Source organism: Rhinopithecus roxellana, chromosome 19, assembly GCF_007565055.1.
Source record: "Rhinopithecus roxellana isolate Shanxi Qingling chromosome 19, ASM756505v1, whole genome shotgun sequence".
Lineage (NCBI taxonomy): Eukaryota > Metazoa > Chordata > Mammalia > Primates > Cercopithecidae > Rhinopithecus > Rhinopithecus roxellana.
Window position 1 is genome coordinate 68908448 of NC_044567.1, and position 12212 is coordinate 68920659.

Genomic DNA, 12212 nt, shown 5'->3' on the forward strand with positions numbered 1-12212 from the left:
CTGTGTTTATCATCTGCCTGCCCAGGAGAAAGTCGGCCTGTTAGTGCAGGGATTTTTGTCTGTCTGCTTCCATGGGTAGCCCCAGCACTGACAACAGTGCCTTGTATACAGTAGGTGCCCACTGGGTGCTGGTTTATCGATTTTTGAGCTAACCATGAGGCAGGACGGTGCCTCTTACTCAGTCGCCCACTCCTCATGGTGCCTCTCACTTGGCTGCCCACTCCTCTATCAACTCCTCCAAAGCCCGTGCTTGTGATCAAATAGGGGATACCTGGGAGGCCATGGGAACCTGGAGGAGCCTGACAGACTCTGGGGTGTGTACCAAGAGGCTTCCTGGAGGAGGCAGTGCACACCGATGTGAGATCTGAAAAGTGGGAATGACAAGGAGGAAGGGTGTTCAAGGCAGAAGGAGCAGCAATGAAAGGCGTGAGGCCTGGAGATTCTTCAAGTGATTCAAGGTAGTTGGAGAAGAAAGGGCAGGTGGTAGGGATGACCAGGTCAAAGAAAGACTTGAGGATCAGGCCAAGGGGCTTGGATATCATTCTGGGGCTTGGAGAGGCACTGCAGCCTAATGTGAACACGTGGGCCCTGAGTGGTGCCCACCTGCTACTCAGGAGGCTGAGGTGAGAGGATCACTTGAGCCCAAGAGTTGGAGGTTGAAGTGAGCCATGATTGCACCACTGCACTCCAGCCTGGGTAACAGAGTGACACTCTGTCTCAAGAATAAAATGAATAAGTACATTAACTGACATTTCAAAATTCATTCTATTTTGCTTTTTTTTTTTTTTTGAGACGGAGTCTCGCTCAGTCGCCCAGGCTGGAGTGCAGTGGCGCCATCTTGGCTCACTGCAAGCTCCGCCTCCCGGGTTTACGCCATTCTCTTGTCTCAGCCTCCGGAGTAGCTGGGACTACAGGCGCCCGCCACCTCGCCCAGCTAATATTATGTATTTTTAGTAGAGATGGGGTTTCACCGTGTTAGCCAAGATGGTCTCATCTCCTGACCTCGTGATCCGCCCGCCTCGGCCTCCCAAAGTGCTGGGATTACAGGCGTGAGCCACTGCGCCCGGCTATTTTTCTTTTTAATAACACTTTATCTATTTATAGAACAATTTTACATTTTATTAAGCCCCACTTTCCAGGTGTGAATTCTGCTCTGTTGCTTGCTGGCAATGAGATGTTAAGTTGCTCAGGCTCTCTGTGCCTTGGTTTCCCCATGTGTAAAATGGACCTAAAGATATTTCAGAGGGTTGTTGTTGAGAAGTGAGTTAGTACATCTGGAACATGTATCATATCCAGTAGACGCTTAATTAATGTTAGCTGTGATTATTACATTCCTGTTTATTTTCCTCTACAGTAAGAGGAAATGTGAGTGAATAATTGGAATAATGGCCGTCATTAAAGTTAGTGTTTACCCAGCTCTTCCTGTCTTGGTTTGAGTTCTCCTAAAATAGGCCGGGCACGGTGGCTCACACCTGTAATCCCAGCACTTTGGGAGCCGAGGCAGATGGATCATGAGGTCAGGAGATCAAGACCGTCCTGGCCAACATAGTGAAACCCTGTTTCTACTAAAAAATACAAAAAATTCGCCAGGCATGGTGGCACACGCCTGTAGTCCCAGCTACTTGGGAGGCTCAGGCAGGAGTATTGCTTGAACCCAGGAGGCAGAGGTTGCAGTGAGTCAAGATTGTGTCACTGCACTCTAGCCTGGGTTACAGGGCAAGACTCCGTCTCAAAAAAAAAAAAAAAAAAAAGACCCTGAGACAAGAACTTCAGTACTGGGAGTTTCTTTGGGAGGTGACCCTAAGAGGCACCAGAGCAGGCGTGTGGGGAAGAGAGATCAAGGGGGGAAAGCCAAAAAGCTGCAGGTCACTGCTGCAGGCAGCAGAGGCTCAGTGCCCCTGAGCGGGCACAGCTCAGAAGTGTCCCAACAAGGGCTGGAGAGGGTGGCACTCATCCTCGTTGTTCCTTTGCCCTTTGCCCAGGCTGAGTATTCTCTTGAAGCCAGAGAAAGTCCACAGGGTTGCTGAACATATCAGATAAAAATACAGGATTCCCAGTTAAATTAGAAAACAATGAATGATTATTTATTTTTTTGTTATGAGAATGTCCCATGTTATTTGGGGCATACTTATACTAAATAATTTTTCAGGCCGGGCGCGGTGGCTGACGTCTGTAATCCCAGCACTTTGGAAGTCCAAGGCGGGTGAATCATGAGGTCAGGAGGTCAAGACCATCCTGACTAACATGGTGAAACCCCGTCTCTACTAAAAATATAAAAATTAACCGGGAGTGGTGGCACTCGCCTGTAGTCCCAGCTACTTGGGAGGCTCAGGCAGGAGAATTGCTTGAACCCAGGAGGCAGAGGGAGCAGTGAGCCAAGATCGTGCCGCTGCACTCCAGCCAGGGCGACAGAGCTAGACTCCGTCTCAAAAAAATGAAAATAAAAATAATGGTGATAATAATTTTTCACTATTTTTTCAAAAATCAATTTTAACTGGGCATCCTGTTTTTGCTTGTTTGTTTGTTTGTTTGTTTTGAGGCAGAGTCTCACTCTGTTGCCCAGGCTGGAGTGCAGTGGCGTGATCTCGGCTCACTGAAAGTTCTACCTCCCGAGTTCACGCCATTTTTCTGCCTCAGCCTCCCAAGCAGCTGGGACTACAGGTGCCCACCACCACACCCAGCTAATTTTCTGTTTTTTTAGTAGAGACGGGATTTCACCTTGTTAGCCAGGATGGTCTCGATCTCCTGACCTCGTGATCCGCCTGCCTCAGCCTCCCAAAGTGCTGGGATTACAGGCGTGAGTCACCGCGCCCGGCCATCCTGTGTTTTTGAGGTGTGAAGCCGTAGGCACGGATAGGAAGTATGTGGCTGGCAGTTGCTGCTGGCTGCCAGCTAGAAGCTTAGCTGGGGCTGTTAGCCCAGGGCCTCAGTTCTCTGCATGGGTCTTTCTGTGTTGCTTCTTGGGCTTCCTCCCAACATGGTGGCTCATTTCCAGAAGGAGCATCCCAAATGATAGCAATCAGAAGCTGCTAGTCCTCTCGAGGTCTTAACTCAGAAGTCCCAGAACATTGCTTCTGGTGCGTTCTAGTGGGGGTGCATTCCCGGGGTGAAAACAGCCACAGGGTCAGGCCAGATGCAAGGGGAGGAGAAATAGGCTTCACCTCTGGATGTGGGGGTGGTGGAGTGTACAGGGCAGGGAGAAGTTCTTGGTGGCCACCTCAGTAGATAATCAACTATAGTGGGAAGGCAATTTCCTTCTTCATTCACTTTCATTCTGTGGATTATGCCCAGATAAAATATCTGCACAGTGTTAGGGCTTTCTGTATTTTGCACTCAGTTTTTCCAATTAGTGAGCTATAAAGTTAGTGTACTGAATCGAAACTAGTTTTTTTTTTTAAAACTTATTTCTAAGGCCAGGCACGGTGGCTCACGCCTGTAATCCCAGCACTTTGGGAGGCTGAGGCGGGCAGATCACCAGGTCAGGAGATCGAGACCATCCTGGCTAACACGGTGAAATCCCATCTTTACTAAAAACACGAAAAATTAGCCGGGCGTGGTCACGGGCGCCTGTGGTCCCAGCTATTCGGGAGGCTGAGGCAGGAGAATGACGTGAACCCGGGAGGCGGAGCTTGCAGTGAGCCGGGATTGCACCCCCGCACTCCAGCCTGGGCCATAGAGCGAAACTCCGTCTCAAAATCAAAAACAAAAAACAGCTTCTTTTTAATTTGCAAATTAAATCTGAACATGCACAAAAGTGGAAGGTATGAGCCCCCACTACCACCACTCAGCCTCGACCTCCACCTGTTTTTTTGTTGTTTTGTTTTGTTTTGTTTTTTTTTTTTTTTTTTTTTTTTTTTTTTTTTTTTTTTTTGAGGCGGAGTCTCGCTCTGTCGCCCAGGCTGGAGTGCAGTGGCGCGATCTCGGCTCACTGCAAGCTCCGCCTCCCGGGTTCACGCCATTCTCCTGCCTCAGCCTCCTGAGTAGCTGGGACTACAGGCGCCCGCCACCGCGCCCGGCTAATTATTTTTGTATTTTTAGTAGAGACGGGGTTTCACCATGGTCTCGATCTCCTGACCTTGTGATCCGCCCGCCTCGGCCTCCCAAAGTGCTGGGATTACAGGCGTGAGCCACCGCGCCCGGCCTGTTGTTTTGTTTTTTTTTGAGACTGAGTCTCGCTCTATCGTCCAGGCTGGAAGGCAGTGGCCGGATCTCAGCTCACTGCCAGCTCCGCCTCCCGGGTTTACGCCATTCTCCTCCTGCCTCAGCCTCCCGAGTAGCTGGGACTACAGGCGCCCGCCACCTCGCCCGGCTAGTTTTTGTATTTTTAGTAGAGACGGGGTTTCACCGGGTTAGCCAGGATGGTCTGGATCTCCTGACCTCGTGATCCGCCCGTCTCGGCCTCCCAAAGTGCTGGGATTACAGGCTTGAGCCACCGCGCCCGGACCCCCCACCTGTTTTTATACTTCTTGCCTCTACCCACCTTTGAGTGCTTTAAAAAATAAACCGAAATAGATGGAAAAACATAGAATAGAGAATATCAGAAAAGGAAGAATGTTACTTTGTGAAAAATGGTGTCTACTGAGTTGGAATATGAAACATGTTTGCAAAACTGTCCTCACACTTTGCTAAAACTCGTTTTTGAACAAAGCACTCATCCTGCACGGCCTCTGTGGGGAAGCATCCAACAGCATTTAATAACATTGTTTTGTTTTCATCCTATTCACTTTCATTGTTATTGGCTGTGAAAGTGACACAAAATTTCCACTTAAGAGTAGCAATAGCCGGGCGCGGTGGCTCACGCCTGTAATCCTAGCACTTTGGGAGGCCGAGGCGGGCGGATCACGAGGTCAGGAGATCGAGACCATGGTGAAACCCCGTCTCTACTAAAAATACAAAAAATTAGCCGGGCGCGGTGGAGGGCGCCTGGAGTCCCAGCTACTCTGGAGGCTGAGGCAGGAGAATGGCGTGAACCCGGGTGGCGGAGCTTGCAGTGAGCCAAGATCGCGCCACTGCACTCCAGCCAGGGGGACAGAGCGAGACTCCGTCTCAAAAAAAAAAAAAAAAAAGAGTAGCAATAGATAAGGTCCCCCTTTAAGTGCAAGTATTGACCAGGTGTGGCCGCTCACGCCTGTAATCCCAGGAACTCTGGGAGGCTGAGGCAGGAGGATGGCTTGAGTCCAAAAGTTTCAGACCAGCCTCGGCAACATACCAAGACCCCGTGTCTCTGCAAAAAATACATCAATTAGCTAGGAGTGGTGGCACAAAGCCTGTAGTCCCAGCTACTCGGGAGGCTGAGGCAGAGGATTGCCTGAGCCCAGGAGGCGGAGGTTGCAGTGAACCGAGATTGCACCACGGCAGTCCAGCCTGGGGGACAGAGCGAGACCCTATCTCAACAAACAAGCAAACACCCCCCATCTATTTATAGAACAATTTTAAGTTGTATTAGGTAGTTATAGTTGAGGGAGGGTGTGGTGAAAACACGAGAGTGGCCTCAGCCCAGTCCCACCACAGTCTGCGGAGCCGCTGTCTGTCCCGGCTCCTGGCCGGTCTGCGGCAGATCCCGTCGTTTCTGCCTCGCTCTCTGCGTCTATGGGTACCGCTGCGTGGGTGGGTCAGTCTCTCTCTTGCGTTCTGTGTCTGTGTGGCCTGGGCGCTGGCGGGTGTGGAGTGGCCCTGCCTGCCTCGGGCCGTCCTTAGCACATCCCCCGCGAGGACCCCTCATTCGCTTCTGGGACCGGAAGGCGAGTGTAGTTCCGGGAGCTGCCGCAAGAGGGCAGAGGGGGCCACAGGATGGGGCTCTGCCCGTTGGTGCTGCCTTGGGATGCGACTAAGCAACCCGGCAGCCCTGGGAGGAACCGCACTCCCAGCGCCCCAGACGCAGATTCGAACCCGGGCTCCATTCCTAGGTTAAGGCTCTTAATCCTGCCACCTTGAAAATGGGTTACTGCAAGCATTAAATAATGTGAGTATAAGGTACCCAGTTTGTGAACCTGTTTTTCCCGTTTGGTTGGGGAACTGTGGACCTCCCACAGGGGCTGCGACCATTTAATAAGTCATACAATTTAAGGAATTTTTATTTCCCTAGTGCCTGGTACTGAGAGCAGTGAGCAAGGGAATGACATGATGAGAAAATGAAATAGAAGGACAAGGAGGAGGGGGAGTGGAAGAGGAGGGGGAAGAGGAAAATGAATATGATAAAATGCACTTTAAAAAATCCAGGGGCCAGACATGGTGGCTCGCGCTTCGGGATGCTGAGGGGGAAGGATTACTTGAAGCCGGGAGATCAAGACCAGCCTGGGCAACGTAGTGAAATCCTGTCTCTACAATGAATAAATAAATAAATAAACAAACAAATAAGTCAGGTATGGTGGCGAGCACCTCTGGTCTCAGCTACTTGAGGCTGAGGTGGGAGGATGACTCGAGCCCAGGAGTTTGAGGCTGCACTAGGCAGTGATCATGCCACTGCACTCCAGCCTGGGTGACAGAGCAAGACTCTCATCTCTGGAAAAACAAACAAACGAACAAACAAATAAACAAACGAACAAACTATTATCCTACCCCTCATCAATAACTACACTGGGTTTTTGGGTTTTCATATATGGATTTGTGGTCTTTTTCTCACAACAAACTCAAACATCCAAATATAAATTTATGAATATTTGCTCACAAACTCAGAAGTGCAAGAAATGTCACACTACTTCATTAAATTAAAAAAAAAAAGTGTTTAAGTACTTGTTTCATAAACATGCTCAACAGAAAAATTCCAAGCCACTTAGAAAGTATACAGAAAAGGCCGGGTGCGGTGGCTCACGCCTGTAATCCCAGCACTTTGGCAGGCCGAGGTGGGCGGATCACGAGGTCAGGAGGTGGAGACCATCCTGGCTAACACGGTGAAACCCCGTCTCTACTAAAAATACAAAAAAATTAGACGGGCGTGATGGTGAGCGCCTGTAGTCCCAGCTACTCTAGAGGCTGAGGCAGGAGAATGGTGTGAACCCGGGAGGCGGAGCTTGCAGTGAGCTGAGATCGCGCCACTGCACTCCAGTCTGGGTGACAAAGTGAAACTCTATCTCAAAAAAAAAAAAAAAAAAAAAAAAAAAAAAAAAAGTGTACAGAAAAAAAGCAAGAAATCTCCCCCTATCTGTGCGGTTTTATATTTCGTGAATATCATCATAGAATTCTCTCCACAGAGCCTCAGTCTATCAGGATGAACGAATGGATGGACAGGTAAGTTTTTTGGTTTTTTGAGACTGGGTCTGGCTCTGTCACCCAGGCTGGGAGGCAGTGGTATGATCTCCGCTCACTGCAGCCTCCACCTCCTGGGCTCAAGCCATTTTCCCACCTCAGCCTCCCAAGTAGCTGGGACTACAGATGCGTTCCACCATGCCTGGCTAATTGTTGTGTATTTTTTGTAGAGACGGAGTTTCACCCTTGGACGGAGTTCAAGCTGATCTTGAACTACTGAGCACAGGAGATCCGCCTAACTTGGCCTCCCAAAGTGCTGGGATTATAGGCCTGAACCACCGCGTCCAGCTGACAAGATTTTTTTTTTTTTTTTTTTTTTTTTTTTTTGGAGATGGAGTCTCGCTCTGTCACCCAGGCTGGAGTGCAGTGGCGCGATCTCGGCTCACTGCAAGCTCCCCCTCCCCGGGTTCACACCATTCTCCTGCCTCAGCCTCCTGAGTAGCTGGGATTACAGGCGGCCGCCACCACGCCCAGCTAATTTTTTGTATTTTTAGTAGAGAGAGGGTTTCGCTGTGTTAGCCAGGATGGTCTCCATCTCCTGACCTCGTGATCCGCCCACCTCAGCCTCCCCAAGTCCTGAGATTACAGGCGCGAGCCACCACGCCCAGCAAGATTTTTTAAGACTGGGATCGTAATCCATGCTATTCTGTTTGTGTGTGTACAGCCAGTGACTTGTCATTATGTATGTATGCCTGTGTGTTTTAAAAAATTAATTAGTAGAGGACAGGCACAGTGGCTCATGCCTGTAATCCTAGCACTTTGGGAGGCCGAGGTGGACAGATCACCTCAAGTCAGGAGTTCAAGACCAGCCTGGCCAACACGGTGAAACCCCGTCTCTACTAAAAATACAAAAATTAGCCAGGCCTGGTGGTGCATGTCTGTAATCCTAGCTACTTGGGAGGCTGAGGCAGGAGAATCTCTTGATTCAGTGAGACAAGGTCGCACCACAGCACTCCAGCCGGGACACAGAGCAAGACTCTGTCTTTAAAAAAAAAAAAAAAAAAAAAAAAAAAATTAATTAGTAGACTTTTGTGGGAGGAGCGGTTATAGGTTTACAGAAGAATTGAGCACAAAGAACAGAATCCCCATCCATCCTCTCTCTCACACCCCTACACTCATTTCCCTATTAGTAACATTTTGCATTATAGCGTGATACTTCTGTTACAACTGATGCGCCAACGTGCACATGGAGTTATTAAATAAGGTCCGTAGTTCACACTGCAGCTCATTCCTGGCGTTGCACATTCCGTGGGTTTGGACAAATGTGTAATGCCGTATCCAGCATTGTCACGTCATACAGAGTAGTTTCGTGGCCCTGAAAGTCCCCTGTGCTCTGCCTGTTCCTCCCTCCCTCCCCCAACCCCTGCCAACCACTGAGCCTTTTACTGTCTCCATAGTTTTGCTTTTCCAGAATGTCATGTGTGTGGAATCATACAGTATATGGCCTTTTCACATTGGCTTCTTTTGCTTAGTAATATGCATTTAAGGTTCTTGAATGTTTTTTCACGGCTTGATAGCTCATTTGTTTTTAGCACTGAATAATATCTCATTCTCTGGATGTACCACAGTTTATTTATCCATTCATCTATATGGGACTTTTTTTTTTTTTTTTGAGATGGAGTCTCACTCTGTCTCCCAGGCTGGAGTGCAGTGGCGCAGTCTCAGCTCACTGCAACCTCTGCCTCTCAGGTTTAAGCGATTCTCCCACCTCAGCCTCCTGAGTCGCCGCGATTACAGGTGCGCGCCACCATGCCCGGCTAATTTTTGTTGTTGTTGTTGTTGTTTTCTGAAATGGAGTCTCCTGTCACCCAGGCTGGAGTGCAGTGGCGCCATCTTGGCTCACTGCAAGCTCCATTTCCCGGGTTCACGCCATTCTCCTGCCTCAGTCTCCCGAGTAGCTGGGACTACAGGCGCCCGCCACCACGCCCGGCTAATTTTTTGTATTTTTAATTTTTTTTAGTAGAGACGGCGTTTCACTGTGTTAGCCGGGATGGTCTCGATCTCCTGACCTCGTGATCCGCCCGCTTTGGCCTCCCAAAGTGCTGGGATGACAGGTGTGAGCCACTGCGCCCGGCCTAATTTTTGTATTTTTAGTAGAGGTGGGGTTTCACCATGTTGGCCAGGCTGGTCCTGAACTCCTGACCTCAGGAGATCCACCTGCCTCAGCCTCCCAAAGTGAACACATATTTTTTATTTTATTTTATTTTATTTTTTTAGAGACAGGGTCTCCCTCTGTTGCCTAGGAAGCTATTAAACCCCTGATCTCAAGTGACTGCCTGCCTCAGCTGCCCAAGTAGCAGGGATTACAGACACAAGCCACCTCCCCTGGCTCTATTTAGCACGATCTTAGTTCCAAGTTTTGGCAATTATGGGTAAAGCTGCTATAAACATATGTGTGCAGGCTTGTGTGGACATACGTTTTCAACTCATTTGGGTAGACACCAAGAGCTGCATTCCAGCCTGGGCAACAAGAGTGAAACTCCGTCTCAAAAAAAAAAAAAAAAGAAAGAAAGAAAGAAAGAAAGAAAAACAGACATGTAGGCCGGGCATGATGGCTTGCCCCTATAATCCCAGAACTTTGGGAGGCCAAGGCAGGCAGATCACTTGAGGTCAGGAGTTCAAGACCAACCTGCCCAACATGGAGAAACCCCGTCTCTACTAAAAATACAAAAATCAGCCACGCGTGGTGGCGCACCCTGTAATCGCAGCTACTCAGGAGGCCGCGGCACAAGAATCACTTGAACCCAGGAGGCAGAGGTTGCAGTGAGCCCAGATGGTGCCACCGCACTCCAGCCTGGGTGATGAAGTGAAACTCTACCGAAACAGAAATTACTCTCTCGCAGTTCTGAAGGCTCAAAGTCAGGAATCAAAGTGTCGAAGTCTCGAAGGAGGATCCTTCTTTGACTCCTCCAGCGTCTGGAGGCTACTGGCCATCCTGGTGTTACTGAAACACCAGGGTTTCCATCTAGGGCCTGCTGCTCACCTCACAGAAAGCCAATCACTGAGACAAACGATTATTGCCAAGGAAGAAGGCTTTAATCAGGTGCTGCAGCTGAGGGGATGGGAGGGATTTACCCCAGGAATGCAGGGGGTGGTTCAACATAAGAAAATCAGTTAAAGTCTTATACCGCATTAGTAGAACAAAGGGAAAAACACAGTCATTCCCGCTGACACAGAAAAAGCACCTAAGAAATTCTAACATTTCATGATTAAAACACAGAGAAAACTATGAAACGAGGGGATTTGCCTCAACGTGATAAAAGGTATTTGTGAAAACCCCACAGTTATCATCACACTTAATGGCGAAAGACTAAAAGCTTCCCCCTAAGATCGGGAACAAGACACAGAGGCTCACTTTTACCACTGCTAGTCAACGTTTTTGTTGTTGTTGTTGTTTGTTGTTGTTGTTGTTTTAGACGGAGTCTTGCTCTGTCGCCCAGGCTGGAGTGCAGTGGCGCAATCTTGGCTCACTGCAGCCTCTGCCTCCCGGGTTCAAGCCATTCTCCTGCCTCAGCCTCCCCAGTAGCTGGGATTACAGGCGTGCGCCACCACACCCGGCCAATTTTTGTATTTTTAGTAGAGACGGGGCTTTCACTATGTTGGCCAGGGTGGTCTTGATCTCCTGACCTCGTGATCCACCCGCCTCGGCCTCCCAAAGCGCTGGGATGACAGGCGTGAGCCACCGCGCCCGGTCCAGTTGTGTTTTTATACACGAGCAAGGAGCAATTCAAAAGTGTAATTAAGAAAACCGCTGGGCATGGTGGCTCACGCCTGTAGTCCCACACTTAAGAGAGGCCTAGGCAGGTGGATCCCTTGAGCCCAGGAGGTCAAGACCCTCTCCCTACAAAAAAATACAAAAAATTAGCCGAGCGTGATGGCATGTGCCTGCAATCCCAGCTACTCAGGAGGCTGATGTGGGAGGATCACCTGAGCCCTAGAGGTCAAGGCTGCAGTGAGCCGTCACGTCATGCATCATTGCACTCCAGCCTGAGAAAGGAGTCAAATTCTGCAACATGTTACAACATGAATGAACCTTGAAAACGTCATTCCAAGTGAAATAAGCCAAATACAAAAGGACAATATTGCATGTTTCCACTTAGAGAGATACCTACAAGAATCAAATTCGTAGAGACAGAAAGTAGAATAGTGCTTAAAAGGGTCTGGGCAGAGGGAGGAAAGGGAAGTTTGTTTTATGGGTAGAGTTTCAGTTTGGGATGTCAAGAAAGTTCTGGAGATAAACAATGGCGATGGTTACATACCAATGGCGACATGAATGTACTTAATGCCACTGAACTGTATATGTGAAAAATGGTTAAGATGGTAAATTTTGTATCTATTTTATACCATCCCCCCTAAAAAAAATGGTTTTTAAGAGTCAAGATCTCACTCTGTCTCCCAGGCTGGGGTGCAGTGGGGTGACCAAAGTTCACTGCGGCTTCGAACTCAGCCAGCTTCCCTGGCTCAAACGATCATCCCGCTTCAGCCTCCCGAGTAGCTGGGACTACAGACGGTGCCATCACGCCCAGCTCATTGTTGATTCCCCCCGCCCCTTGGTAGAGACGGGATTCTGCTATATTGCCTGGGCTGGCGTCGAACTCATTGAACAAAGGATCCTCCCTCCTGGGCCTGGGCGTGGGCTCGCAAAACGCTAGGATTCCCGGATTACAGGCGGGCGCACCACGCCAGGAGCAAACACTTCCCGCTGTAAAAATTCAGTTTGTGATTGGCTGCCATTCAGTATTATGCTAATTAAGCATGCCTGTTTTAAACTTCTTAAAACAATTTTTTAAAATTACGTTTCCACCTAAAACGTTAAAATTTGTCAAGTGATAATATTCGAAAAGATGTTGTTGCCAAACTATTTTTCTATTTGTTTCCTAATGGCATCGGGAATAGCGAAAGTATCTCGCCATTAGTGTGAAGTTAGCAGCAGATGTAGACCCAGCAGAGGCTGCCAGCTGCATGTT